Here is a 15,531-nt window from a genome sequence, read left to right on the forward strand (position 1 = left end):
TTCATATTATATCTGTGAAAACACAAAATTTAAATGCAGAATTTGACTTTTCAAATATCACACCAAAAACCTTTTAACAAAAACAGCAGGGAGAGAAAGCTCTTTAAACCATAATATTCCATGAAGGATTATGAAAATAGAGGTCGTTGCAAGAAAGAGAATTGCAAATATGACTTGAAAAGCTTCTCACATTTGTAAATACCTTGAAGGGAATTTATTCCTCTCTGGTTTTGCTACCAGAGGATATTTACAGGTTCCGAGGGAAAAGAGACCCCTCCTCCCCACAAAAAATCACATTTGCTACACTATCTATGTGCAGTGCAACATGCTGATGTGTAGTAGTAACATTCAACTGAGCTTCAAAAGAAATGTTTCTTTTTAGTCTGAAGTTACACATTTAGGGATCTTATCCCAACAATAAATGGAGCACCCTCTACTCCGACTGACTTCACTCATCCCTTATGGGAATAGACCCTGTAACCACTGAAACCAATAGAGTTTTGCCATTGAGGTTTGTGGGTGCAGGAGCAGAAGCAAGAGAAAGAAGATAGAAAGGCTGAGTGTTGTGTGGATTTACCAAAAAAGGACACAAGGAAGTGAATTTCTCTTTGGTTATTTAAATTGACCTTAATTCTGAGAGCGCTGCTTCTCTACCCACCCCACTCCAAAGGAATAAATCACTTGTGGCATACACTACAGCAGATGCAGTCTCTTCAGTACTTATGTGATACAAAAAGAAGAAACATATTCCTATAAGCCTTAATTTGCAAAGCATCTATGCCTCTATTTTAGGGTACCTGACTTGAAACATTTTGCTGAGCACCTATCCTACAACAATCAGGCCCCTCTCACGCAAAAGCAATAGTCACTTTTGAAAATTTAGGTCTTAATTGTTGTTTTAAAGCGGCTGATATCATATAGTAAATTGTAAAAAGAAAAGGAGTACTTGTGGCACCTTAGAGACTAATCAATTTATTTGAGCATGAGCTTTCGTGAGCTACAGCTCACTTCATCGGATGCATACCGTGGAAACTGCAGAAGACATTATATACACACAGAGACCATGAACCAATACCTTCTCCCACCCCACTGTCCTGCTGGTAATATCTTATCTAAAGTGATCATCAAGTTGGGCCATTTCCAGCACAGGTTTTCTCACCCTCCGCCCCCCCCCCCCCCGCCCCACAAACTCACTCTCCTGCTGGTAATAGCCCATCCAAAGTGACCACTCTCTTCACAATGTGTATGATAATCAAGGTGGGCCATTTCCTGCACAAATCCAGGTTCTCTCACTCCCTTACCCCCCTCCAAAAACCACACACACAAACGCACTCTCCTGCTGGTAATAGCTTATCCAAAGTGACCACTCTCCCTACAATATGCATGGTAATCAAGGTGGGCCATTTCCAGCACAAATCCCGGATTTCTCACCCCCTCCCCCCAGGAACACACACACACACACACACACAAACTCACTCTCCTGCTGGCAATAGCTCATCCAAACTGACCACTCTCCAAGTTTAAATCCAAGTTTAACCAGAATGTCTGGGGGGGGGGTAGGAAAAAACAAGGGGAAATAGGCTACCTTGCATAATGACTTAGCCACTCCCAGTCTCTATTTAAGCCTAAATTAATAGTATCCAATTTGCAAATGAATTCCAATTCAGCAGTTTCTCGCTGGAGTCTGGATTTGAAGTTTTTTTGTTGTAAGATAGCGACCTTCATGTCTGTGATTGCGTGACCAGAGAGATTGAAGTGTTCTCCGACTGGTTTATGAATATTATAATTCTTGACATCTGATTTGTGTCCATTTATTCTTTTACGTAGAGACAGTCCAGTTTGACCAATGTAAATGGCAGAGGGACATTGCTGGCACATGATGGCATATATCACATTGGTGGATGTGCAGGTGAACGAGCCTCTGATAGTGTGGCTGATGTTATTAGGCCCTGTGATGGCGTCCCCTGAATAGATATGTGGGCACAGTTGGCAACGGGCTTTGTTGCAAGGATAGGTTCCTGGGTTAGTGGTTCTGTTGTGTGGTATGTGGTTGTTGGTGAGTATTTGCTTCAGGTTGCGGGGCTGTCTGTAGGCAAGGACTGGCCTGTCTCCCAAGATAATGTCTTCTGCAGTTTCCACGGTATGCATCCGATGAAGTGAGCTGTAGCTCACGAAAGCTCATGCTCAAATAAATTGGCTAGTCTCTAAGGTGCCACAAGTACTCCTTTTCTTTTTGCGAAGACAGACTAACACGGCTGTTACTCTGAAACCTGTCATAGTAAATTGTGTAACCTTTTGCTAAGTGTGTGGTATTGGTCTCTCAGCCATGCCAGATCTGTAGAGCATATGAGTCCATTCATCCGCAGCTAATGATTCTTGGATCTTTACCTCATGCTCAGGGGCGTGCACAGGAATTTAAATTTGACCACTTTTGGAGGGGCTCATTCTGTGATCCCACTGTGGGCCCAGGGATGTGACTCTGCTGTGGCCCCAGGGCTGGAGGAGCAGTGACCCCATTGATTACTGGGGGAGGACGTGCCCTGGCATGCCCCTGTTTGCCCTCCTCCCCTCTCCCCAGTGAATGCTCCTGCTTTTGCTATAACAGCTCATGCTTTTTGCTCTGGAGCTCACTGTCAGCAAAGATGGCAGCCATCACACATGCAGTAGTGATGGATGAACCTGAAAAGGTTCAGAGGTCAGGTTCAGTTGGAATAAGCACCAGTAGATCAAGGGGCAAAACTCCCATTGACTTCAGTGGGGACAGCATTTCCCCCCCAAATGCTTATCTGACCCTTTCACATCTCAAAGCTGGTCTTGAACTCAAATAGGACCATGCTTTTGTATGAGGCTTCATACACTTTCTGCATTCTCAGGGCATATTGACCCTTCCCATTTTGGGTCTAGCCAGAAAGAACCAGGGAATTCTGAGATGCTGCAGTAATTGGAAAAATAATGGAAAGGGGAAAAAAAACAACCCAAAATATTTTGGAACGCAAAGAAAGGTTTGTGGTTTGGTTTGAGCATTGGGTAAAGGTACAGGCTAGTTCTTATTTTATCTGCAGTCTATGATTTCAGTGTGGCTATATAACCAAATGGATATTTTACATCCACGCTTCTTCAGAGCATAGGCCCAAGTCCTGAGCTCTTCTATGTGGGTATGTAAGGGAGAAAGGCAGCAGACATCAAATATTTCCACTATGCAAGTGGCAAGTGGAACTCCCATGCAGGGGGATTCTGCACCATCTTTCATCTCTCCACAGCCACCTGGCCACAGAACAGAATTCTCCACATGAACGCCTTTGCATGCATACACTTCTGTGGCTATCTGCATTTCTAAAGTGCTCAGCACTGCAGAATCTAGCTGCCTTAGATGAACTACAGAGAGAATGGATTTTCTATTTGATTCTGATTTGGATGTTGCCTTCTGCCCTATATATGGCCATGCTGGCGGAACAGGAGGTTCTGGTAAAAGGATCTATGCTGAGCACTTGCAAAAGCCCAGAGTGCAACCAATAGTCCCTCAATCATCCATAAAAATATTCTCTGAACAAAAGCCCAGAACGCTTTTTTCCTTTCACAGATCAACTTAAAATGACAGAACAAAACAAAAAGAGACAAAGCAACTACAAAGTCTACATGAGAGAGCGTGTGTGTTACTCACTTTAAAACAGCCACCATCTTGAACTAAAAGTTACACAGAGTACTTCTGCAGATGGGCTAAGAGTGCAATTTTACCCTTCAAAGTGAAACACCTAGAAAACAGTATTAAAATTACATTGCTGTATATACCACACTCCACAGGTGGAAGTGGGCTCACACACACCAATGATCCAATCTCCCCTGTCCTAACTGATGAATAGACATAGTCAGATAGAGACAAAGCTCTGTCTCTTAAGTTTGTGATTTAGGCCATTGTACATAATTGGGTCAGACATGAAGACCAAATACAAACACTACTGACCTTTGGGGAAGATTATATCCTGATCTGATTATGACTGATCTTCATGACTCAGGCCAATCTCCAGTGCCACTTTTGCTCAAATGCAATAGTTATTCTGCAGACTATGGGTGAAGTACTGACTCCCATTGCCTTCAGTAGGGACAGCATTTCACTTGATGATTCTCTTCTGTCCGGAGAATTGGGCTGAGACTCTCAACTGAACTTCACAGCAGCTAGCTATCTAAGACCAATAATACTCTTTCACTTGGCTCAAGTTTTATTTAAACTGTGATTCTGTCCATTTTATATGTGTGTGATATAGGTCTACCTGCTGTCATATAGGAGGTAATTTCCTTCAGAACTATTGGAAAAGATGTAAAATACAGAGAGTTAAAACATAAAGCCTCTGCTCAGAATAAAGTGTCTCTGGCATGTTGCTATTTTATGTGTTTTTAGATGTGTATCTACAGTACATTCCTTTAAGAAGGTACACAAGACCATAACTCTCCTGGAGCTGATTAGGGCCAGCTTCTTGCTGTCAGTGGGAATTTAAAAGCCAAGGGCTGGCAAATTCTAGCAATTTATAAACCATGTGCCAACAGTGTGCTGCAAGTGAATAGCTGTAGTGCACTTAATTTCAAAGTAGAGCCATAATATCAGGGGGGGAAAAAGTAAATATATCAAGTCAATATCTGATTTTCAACACTCAATTGTGCATGTTCCATTTCTTACGGGCAAAGAGAACCTGAGGCACAGAGGGAATGGAATTCTTCCTGGAATGTGAAGCATCAATGCCATTTGCACAGACAGCATACATAGCTGTGAAGTAATTCTCCCTTTTCAAGCATAAAATTGTCCTGTAGGACTCTTGGTGGCAAACATGTGCAAGTATAGATTTTAGTTACAAATGAAGAGTGGGGAACAAATCCTCTGGAATCAAAGGTGAGTTGAAGCAAAGTGACATTTAGGGAGACATGGCCACTCAGACAGCTCATCAGCATCCTCATTGCATCCCACTCCCCAAAGACTGAACTATTACATGCATGACCGTCTCATTCACTTCTACCTATGGAAGCAAAGAAAAGTTTTAACTGGTGGAGTGCATCGTAGAGAGAAAAAACATCCAATCCTCCTCTCATTCACACCAGTTTTACAGAGTTGTAACTCCTCTAAATCCAATACAGGTAGTACTGATTTACACTGGGATAATGAGAGGAGAATCACAGCCAGAGAGTATACTGATCCACATACCCAGTCCATTATTCTGGCAAACCTGCCTTAGATCACAAGTGAGAGGAAGTTGGCAGGCTCTACTCCATTGTCTGCTAACATCACAAGGCCATAATGCTGTTTAGTGCAACTGGCCAGATACTGTAGCTGGGACCAAGGTAAAAATTGACACAACTGTGTCCAATGTCCAAAACACACGGTAGTGCAAATAAATAAATAACATATACAATCCTCCAATTATCAGGCATCAAAAAAGTCTTCTAAACAAAAACAGATGAGGAAAAATTGCCAGATGCTGAGAGAAAGAAAAGTGATGCCATTGTGCTATTTAGCAGCAGGACAGCAGATCAGGCAGGGACACTGCTGCCAAATGGATGCAAATGTATAACCCTGATTTTTAAGTCATCCATACCTCTGACACACACCCAAGCAGTCCATTTCTTATTAGCTCTTTGGCAACACTTCCATAGATTGTGCTACTAACTGGAGCTCATAAGGAATTTTTTGCAAAAATATTCTCAACAAAAATGCCAATTTGTCAAAACTGAAACTGCTCATAGAAAAGTGTCAATTTCAACTAATTTCCTGACTCAAAAAAAAGTTTGAATAGTTTTGAAATTGTCAACAAATTCTGGGTTTTGATATTTGACAAAAAAAATTAATGTTTCAAAATGTAACTTAATTTACACTAAATGTAACTTAATTTAAACTAAAATAAAGTTTAATAAAAAGATCAAGCTTAAAATTAAATTTTGCAATTTTGTTGGTATGTCAGTTCTTGAAAAAATTTTGAGATTTTTGATTTTCTAACCTTATTTGGGATGGAATTTTTTTTTTTTTAAATCTTGCAGATTCTTGCAGGATGGGAAAACAATTTCCTACTCAGCCTACGCAATAAATCCTTGTTGAATTGGGGGCTAAGAAATCTCACACAAGTCATCCATAGTAGCTTCTAGCCAGTGCTTTCAGTCCTGTATATAAGCGTCCTCATTCCAGTAAATGATAAACAACAATAAATACAATACATTAAAAGGTGCATTTTCAGTCAGTCTCCAACTGGCCTCTTCATTGGTGTACACAGCCATCTGGGAATGCAAGCAAGCAGATGTGCGTATCTGACAACCTGATCTAGAAGTGCATCCACACACAGGGTTTATACATGCAAACAGGTGTGGAAACAAAATGAGAACTTCCAGTTTGGCTGAATATACAGGGTAAAGGATATGAATAGTTTCTTACATTAGTGCTTTTAGTAAGTGCTCCTTGTATATTTTAACACCTTTGAAATCTGATATTGTTCAAATTTAATATCCCAATCTTCAGGCTATATCCTTCTCAGTGGAGCAACACCGATTTACATGAGCTGAGGATGAAGCCCTTAGCAAATAGCTGTAGGATGCTGCATGTAGATTTGTGTAACTAGGAGAAATTCCTGGGGATAGAACCCACATGATTCTCTCTGTGTCATAGAAGCCCTGTTTGGAGTGTGTGGGGGGAGGAGGAGGGAAATGGGGAAGGGAAACGGAGGGAGCCACCAAGCTTGCTTCAAAAGCATGCACTAGTGTGGCTCTTAATTAGGTTAATGTGAAGGCTCATTGAGGGTACGTTGAAAATGGATTATGTGGTCTCGTGGTTGGGAAATGCCTTCCAATGGGATGCAACCAGTCTAGCCTGATGGCCTGTGCATTGGCCATGGGTGAGTATGGGATTCCACCCCCTCAGAATCCACACTCAGTGCCCCTCAGCCTTTATGCAAAGAAGCACAAATTTCACCACTAGTGTGATTTTAATGAAGCAATCTAGTGGTAAGGTGGTGTGATGCAGGCAATGCGAAATCCATGCTTGACCACTACCAAGATTCTTCTACATTCCTTGTAAATCAGCTGTTATCTTTGTACTTAGGATGAGTCATGATACATATTTATCTTGTTTATCCTAGTGTCTGCGCAGAAACTGGGAGGTTTGGAAACATATCCATGATGACAAATATGGAAATTTCTCAATACATATTGTAATTTCTGCTCCAGGATGGCATCAATGCCCACAAATGATACCTAAATGGAGTCTTAAAGATGGGCAAAGATTTAATTAATAGAGACTCTAGATGTTCTAGCATATTTATTGGAAAAGATGAAATCACAACAGATTATGTCCAACGGAGCTAGATAGAGCGTTCATGTACATTTAGAAAGGAATATTACAGTATTTTTAAAAAAAAACATTACAAAATTGAATGCAATGGTAAGTGACATTTTAGTTCAGTCACAATTAAAATCAACCTGACTTATTCCTTGCATTAGTAGCTACATATTCTCTTTAAAGTTCATATAGGGTTAAGTTTCTCATCCTTGGAGATTTCTTAATGGCCCCTGTTATCTAAACCTTGATCCATAATGGTGGCTGTGTATTATGTTTTCAATGCACATCCTCAGACATATTAGGACATGAAGTGAACTTGACAGGAAGGAGAATATTTTCTTTCTCCTCTGAAATGCCCCATGAGGGTTTTCTGTAGGCGACCTCCTCAGACCTTGGCTTTACATTAGAGTTATTGTCCTGAGAGAAGATTCAGTTAAAGCACCCAATTCATTTCATATAGTGCTCTCTAGTTTATTCTTGGTGGCAGCTAACTTGTAAAATTTTATTATGAATTCTTTTTTGGTTTGCTTGATGGAAAACAATTATTCTATCATCAGTCCTAAATGCAGTTGTAGAAATCTTTGATATACCACAGTGAACCAGTCTTTTGTTGACAGTTATCCAGATAAAATGTTCACTGGCTAAGAGTATGCCTGTGCCCTGAAAGGTTTGCATAGTAAGTAGACAAGAAAGAAATAGCTTGGGCCAAAGGAAGTCCTATTATCTGTTTTACAGATGGGAAACTGAACAGAGAAGTTAAGTGACTTTTTCAAGGCCACACAGAAAGTCTGTGCCAGGGGTGAGAATGAGCCCACACCTATTGAGTCAAAGTCTAGAGCAATGTTTGTCAGCCTTTTCAGGTTGGCAGCCCCTTATTCAAAGTAAAAAACATTCACCCACCCCTACGTGTACTATAGGAGGGGGTTTGTTTTTTTTTAAGGACCAATGATAACAACGCAAAGCCTATAGCATTCATCTGTGTGTTGAGAGGTTGATGGAAAATATTTGACCTTGAAAGGTACAGGTGTGCTGGGAGTAGGCAAGCAAAATGTTCTTTGCCTTACAATAAAATAAAATTTTCAACCCCCTGACTGCATTGTGCACACACACACACACACACACACAACTTTTGGCCCAGTAGTTGAAAAACACTAACCTAGTGGCTTAACAGAACACTGTCCTTCTTCCTTCCATTGACACTGGATGCTAGTCCCATGCAATGAGAATCAAATGCAGGGGAGGGGAAAAGCCTTTGCAGCCTCTTTCATCCTCATTTGAATTAGAGAAAAGAATCCAATACTGTACAGGACATCTGGAATCTAGCAGGACCCCCACGTCCTCAGAAGACAAAGAGCTACATGGACCTAGATAAGTTTCGTATCAATACGTGGCTATTCATAAAGAGTTTGCCCCAGAAAGATGCTGAGCACTCCTGTGTGGTGTACCCTAAATTCAGAATGAAGTCATTAGGAGGCTGATTCACTGATCTGCAGAGTCCACTGAGTCAATGGAAAGACTCCCATTGACATCAATAGGCTTTGCATCAGGCCCTGGTAGTTGAGGATGCTCAGCACCTCACAGGATTGAGCTGAAAGGGCTCCACCGTGTTAGCCAGGCGAAATCCAGCTTTTAAGATGAGATCTCTCTTGCACCCCACAGATTTGCTGTTTCTAGTAATGCTTTCTCTTGCAAAACAATCTAACAGGCTGTCATTTGCTGCAAAGTTCATGGGTTCTTACAGAGCCATAATCCAGCGAGTAGCAGGCTGCTATATATCAAGTGAAAAATCCAAACCACTGGTAATGTTAGATAGTTTCCTCAGCATACTGCAAAGCCAGATTGCTCTGATGAGATGGCAGATGCAAACTAGGAAATTAAAGTAAAATTAGGGAGGCAGATTTGTATTTAGACTTCGGCTGTAAGCACAGGAAATACTTGAAGCTGTACTGGAAACAGTGTGAATCCCATTTGTAAGTATGAATCCTCTTGCAGTGAAGCGTATGTTGGAGTTCAAACCCACTCAAATAAGGAATCTGCTGGGAAAAAATGAATGTATACTGATGCTATTTAAAGCTGGGCAAAAACGTCAGAGGAAATCAATTGCAGCTTTTTGTATGCCCGGGTGTGCATTTGAATATCAATTTGGAGGCATGCACAAGTATATGATCCCATGGTAATCAACAGAGTAATGAATATTAACATAATTAATATTACACCAAAATGTGTCATGAAACTGAATTATGTCAAGAATGAACCAAATGTCTGATACCAACTAAATGCTGTGGGTCACAAGACGGAAATGCACAGCATTTTGTAATTATAAACAGTCACATATTTTCACCTATCAGTTGCCAATTTTGGAATAAAAGAATAGACCAGCAAAGAGAAACAACTTTGTAATCAGTTAATAGAAACATGCTTCTAGTATGGGCTTCTGATAACTGACCAAAAATAGAGGCATCCTAAGGACCACACTGATTCCCGGCATAGACTCTCATGGAGGAGCTCCATAGGCAGAAGGGGACCCAGAGAAAGATTTGCAACGATGCTAGGGAAACATCACTTGGCCAGCACAGGCCAATAGTGTGCTCTGCTGGCTGAGGTGGTTGCCCCTTTGGGGTTTGTGTTGGTTAAGCTCCTGTGGGGTCTGATCTACTGGCAATGAGAATCTTTCAATTGATATCAGTGAGCAATGGATCAGTCCCATCGAGCACCTTGCAGAACAAAAATATAACCTCCTTCTGCAGAAACCCAAAGGGAGAGCTTGCACTATGGCCTTCTTCCCCCTTCTCAGTGAATCCCAGCATTCCTCAGTACGACTCCTCCCTGGGCCAAGACAGAGCAGGGAGGTGCAATATTAACCAAATAATCTGTACCAACAAGAGAGAACCTGATTCCAGAACTTTATAATCAAGGGGAGTATTCTCTTACGCCCTTATTCTTGGCAGCAGTACAGAGCCCAAGCGTTGGTTGGCCAGTGCATTATTCTGCTCTAAGGGATGATGGAGAAAGCAGCTGAACAGCCTACATACAAATTCCCACCCACCCCCGTAGACAGACCGACATGTACAACATGAACTAAAGGCAAGACAGACAGAGACTGCCAGATCTTCTCAACTTGGCAGTTCCACAGTCAAGGTACACCTTCAGCCAAGGAGATACTCCACCAGTCTGGTCTTGTTTAAACTATTATCTTCTTTAAAATGATTCTAAAAGGGTTATTGTTTTATAACAACATGGGCATGCAGGAAAGCCAGGTCCCTGTTCTGAAAAGCTTCCAAGCTAAAGGAAAATCTGTCTTTCTAGTAACATACAAATATTTACATCCAGACACAAAATCTGAAACCAGAGGAAGCCCTTAGGGGCTCAGCAAATTCTAAGTCGACAAAAACCCTAACGTGTTTTGATGTCACAAATCGTGTATTTACAAAGAGCAAGTCCAACAATGAGAGTGAACGTATTCAAAGCCCAAGTTCCAGCTAACAAAGTTCTTGGCCACAGCAGGGCCCTTTTTGTCTCATCTGGTAGAGCTACCTACTATGCAAGCCGAGGGGGTCATGGTTCCAGTCTCGGTCACCAGATGGACAGACCCTGCTAATGAGCTAGCTCCACCTCCAGGGTTTTGCCACTACCCCTGAAGCCACCTGAGATCATTTGTTTCATATGTGAGTCAGAGGGACATAATTTATGTCTTTAAGGACCCCAGACTTGTAGGTTCAAAGCCAGCCAGCATTTCTCCTGATGTTTTTTGTGGCTTTTGGCTACTTATAGTGATGAAGCTACTAAAAATACTACATTAGAGGAATGCTTAATAAGGCTCTTTTGTCTGGGTTCATATTGAGATGGTTTGTGTACATTTGTAAGTATGTGTAAATATGTATTTGGACAGTTGTTAAGAAACATGTATAATTTTTCCCAAACACCACAGCTCCTTCCAACCATTATAGTTTAATGGGATAATGCATATTTAAAGAATTTTGAGCGTGTGTTTTATTTCTAGTTATTTACTTAACAGACTACATCAGGCCTTCAGAGCTTTTACAGACAATTGTATAAAGTAAATAGGCATTCACCCAGTTTTTAAAAATGCACATTACTTACTCAGTGGAACCATCTGTTGGAGTCATAATAATCTACTGCAGCACTCAGAAAAGTATGGAAGCTTAATATAATTTAGGAGGAATTACATGTATTGTGGGCCAAATTCTGCTCTCAGTTACTCTGGTGTAAATCCACAGTACCTTTCCTGAAGCCAGTGGAGTTATTCTGGTTCAAATCTGGGTGCATGGGGGCAGAATTTACCCCTCTATTGTGTCCTGAAACACTATGGAAGTTATTCCACATGCACATCCTCCATAGATAAGATTCCAGCCATTTCAACTTAAAATATAAAAGGTCATGGCCTGCATTGTGGATAAACATTTGGCAAAGGAGCTAGAACATCTCCATGCCACCAAATTTTATTTGTGCTCCCACACCTGAAGACTGGGAAAAAGAATTCTTACCAGCGAGGCACAAGTTTACCCCCGCCAATACTGTAGAGCCTAATTATAGGCCGCCCTACAAATGGGAACTCTACAATCATGTTATACTTTATTTATAATTCTTTATTTTTAATAGATAATTTAAAGTACGGAGCAATTTCAATTGGAATAAGAACACTATTTTTTTATTACAACTCATTGAATGATTTAATGTTTCAGGCTGCAATTTTCCAGGGCGCCTATGGTAGTTAGACATTGAACTCCTACCCAAAGGCAGTATGCGTTGGATGCCTCACTCCCATAGGCACCTTTGGAAATCTCAGCTTTCCTGATGATATTTGCATAGAGACATTCAGTAAGTGCATTAAGACATGACACAATGCATGTCTGCTGGGCTCTCCTCATCCCTTGTGCGTTTACAGCTAAAAGCAGCCTTATATCTAATGATACATCAGAGGTAAAGCAATACCCTTAGTTCAGTACACACCCTCTCATATCTTATTGCTTTCATCACCATTCAGCAGGGAGAGGTTGAGAACAGAACAATGACGAACCAACTGTTCGTTCCTGCTTCAAAGGATGAGACAATAATACAGATACCTTGCACTTAGGTCACACCATCCATCTGAGGATCTCAAAGTGCTTTATGACCATTAATTAACGACAAGTTTCAGAGTAGCAGCCATGTTAGTCTGTATCAGCAAAAAGAACAGGAGTACTTGTGGCACCTTAGAGACTAACAAATTTATTTGAGCATAAGCTTAAGTGGGCTACAGCTCACTTCATCGGATGCATAGAATGGAACATATAGTAAGAAGATATACATACATACAGAGAACATAAAAAGGTGGAAGTACCCATACCAACTGTAAGAGGCTAATTAATTAAGAGGAGCTATTATCAGCAGGGGGAAAAAAACTTTTGAAGTGATAATCAAGATGGCCCATTTCGGACCGTTGACACGAAGGTGTGAGGATACTTAACATGGGGAAATAGATTCAATTAGTGTAATGACTGAGCCATTAATTAATGAAGCATCATAGTATATCTTTGAGATGAATATTATCATCATTTCACATAAAGACCAAATTTTCTAAAGTGACCTCTGAATTTGGGGCCAGATCTGAGACACTTAGGGCCTGATTTGCAGAGCTGCAGAGCACACACAGGCCACTGTTCTTTTTGATACCCCTTCCTCTGAAGGGGATGGATCCAGTGGACAGGAGCTGTGGTTTGAGCACCTTTGGAAATCAGGCCCCAGGTCTCAAGCAGGACATCCATAGTTAGTTTACAGGCTGGAAAATCAGACACTTTCTATATCACGATAAACAAAAATATTGAAACAGCACATGGCAGCATTCCTACTAGTGAATACAATTTTAAACTCTGATGGTTTTATATTTAAAAGTTATACAAAGATGTTTAGTCTGGGGTGCTCCCATTTTCCTCTGACATTTAATGAAGATGAGTAAACCTGCCAGTGGATGAATGAAACCAGAATTTTAGAACTCATTCTATGGGTTGTTCATCTATTTGTATTTCCCTTTTTCTACTTAGATGCAAAGTCTTTGAACTCGCCAGGGCTTCTAGCATGCCAAGTTGCGTTCTGTGACTGCTGGCTGAATTTGAAAATGGGTTACAGTTACAGACCTGACCACTAGGAAAACCCATTCCAACATGCGTGAGCCCAGAGATGTCAAGACACTGCTATATCTAATTACACACCTGAGAGGGATTAACCTTTGAGGACTAAATTAATATTCTAAATAAAATGAATATGCATCAGCCTGTAGATTAGGATTAAATGCTTAGTAGGATCTTTATGTAATCAAGCAGATTTTGTGGTGCAGATATTAACCATTAATGTGAAGCAGCAAAATTATTCTTTATCCTTATAATAACACATCTCACTTCTAAGGCACACTGCATCTGAGAATCCCAAAAGGCTTCAAAAATAATCAACCCTTCTAGCACCCCAGGAGATAAGAGAGTGCTACTATCCCCATTCCACTGCTGAGGAAATAAAGGCACAGAGAAGGCAAATATATGGGCCCAGATCATCCCTCCTGGGATCTGTATATAAGGGGAATCTTACATTTATTGATCTGCCTATGCCTGCACACAAGGAGAGGGCAGGACTACCGGAGATCCCCATTCTTCTTCTCCTTTCCTAGCATTGATGGAGCTCTGCTGAAGCTCAGACTGGTCAGAGAATTATGGTGCCAGCGAAAGTGCAGAAGGATGTAAAACATGGGAGGAGCTATTCTCCATGACACCATCCCCCAGGGTTCATTTTGGAAATCGACTGGAACATCACACAGTTATTAGCTACATTACCCTCCCTTCAGGTTTTCCCTCTTGGTTGCTATCACCTAGCCACATAGGCACCCAGACAATGGCAGCACCATTCCTGTTGGAGCCTAGTAGCACAGTAGTTGTCCATGCAGAGAGGTTCCCATCTCTGTACGGAAGGCAGGAGGGAACTCCTTATCTGCAGATCCACTGACTGGAAGGGGACACAGTCTCCCAATTCGATGGCCCCCTCAAACAATGCCTAGCAGAGGGAATGGTTCCAGGAAAGCTCTGTAAGGTCACTTACAGACTACTCTCCACTTCCCCTCTTCCTGTGGATTCTTCCTCACTATCCAAAGTTTAACACTGAGTGATCAGTTTATATACACAAAGCATCCTTTTTAAACCCAGCTATTACACCTATTTTTTCTTTTAATTAGCTTCAAGCATTATAGGGGTACTAAACTCTCAAATAAGGTTTTAATTTAATCCAGTGAAGTCAGAAGAAAAGCAAAAATATTCCCAAATTACCTACAGGCAAATGAGAATTCATCTGGGTGCTAATCCCATCTCTTGGCATGATATTTCCTTACATACGTTCAATGATATTTTCCAGTGGGTACATTTTTCTGCCTGTGCAAGTCAGTTTGATGGTGCTAAAAGGCAGTTAGGTGTTGAAATCAAGGGATTTGAAAGAAGGCACCAGTGGGTTTCTATTGACTTCAGTGGGTTTTGGCTGAGTTCCTGTGGTGAATTTGTCCCTAAATTCCCTGGATTCTGAGAGTTTAAACCAGAAATATATTATTCTAGAATATTCATATTCTACTTATTATTTTTGGAAGTAACTTCCATGTTTGTTGCAGAATTGTGAAGTTAAACACCTAAAGGAATTATCTGGGCCTAATCCAACCCATTATTATTATAAATACAAAATGTATCAGGAGTTATAACATATCAGTCCAGGTGGGAAACTTAGAAAAAGCAATTAACATTCCTCTATAGACTTTTGTATTTACTTTTCAAATTTACCACTTAAGACTTTAATTCTCCATTAAACTGCTTAAATATACATAACTTCAGAGTTATTTAAATGTTTTATGAGCTTTCTGAAATGATCAGCTAATTAAAAACACTTACCTAATTTAGTACCTTAACTTCATAAAGCTTCCTTTTATTTGGGAAGAAGTGGATTTAATGTGCACCTTTTTTTCTTTTTGCTTTGTTAGAAAATCTTAATTTTAAAAATAATCATGATTTCAATGAGGGAAATGGGTTTTTCAGACCCAGAGACTAATGTGAGGAATATTATAGCTCATTACTTCCTCCTAGCCTGCAAACTTAAATTAGTAGTAATCATTAGCTACCATGTATGACATTGCGTATATAATTAAGAAATAAATTTATTACAGAAACTTGGAAATATCAATTAAAAAGTAGTCAGTGCAG

The sequence above is a fragment of the Lepidochelys olivacea genome, assembly GCF_965140295.1.
Source record: "Lepidochelys olivacea isolate rLepOli2 genome assembly, chromosome: 12".
Classification (NCBI taxonomy): domain Eukaryota; kingdom Metazoa; phylum Chordata; order Testudines; family Cheloniidae; genus Lepidochelys; species Lepidochelys olivacea.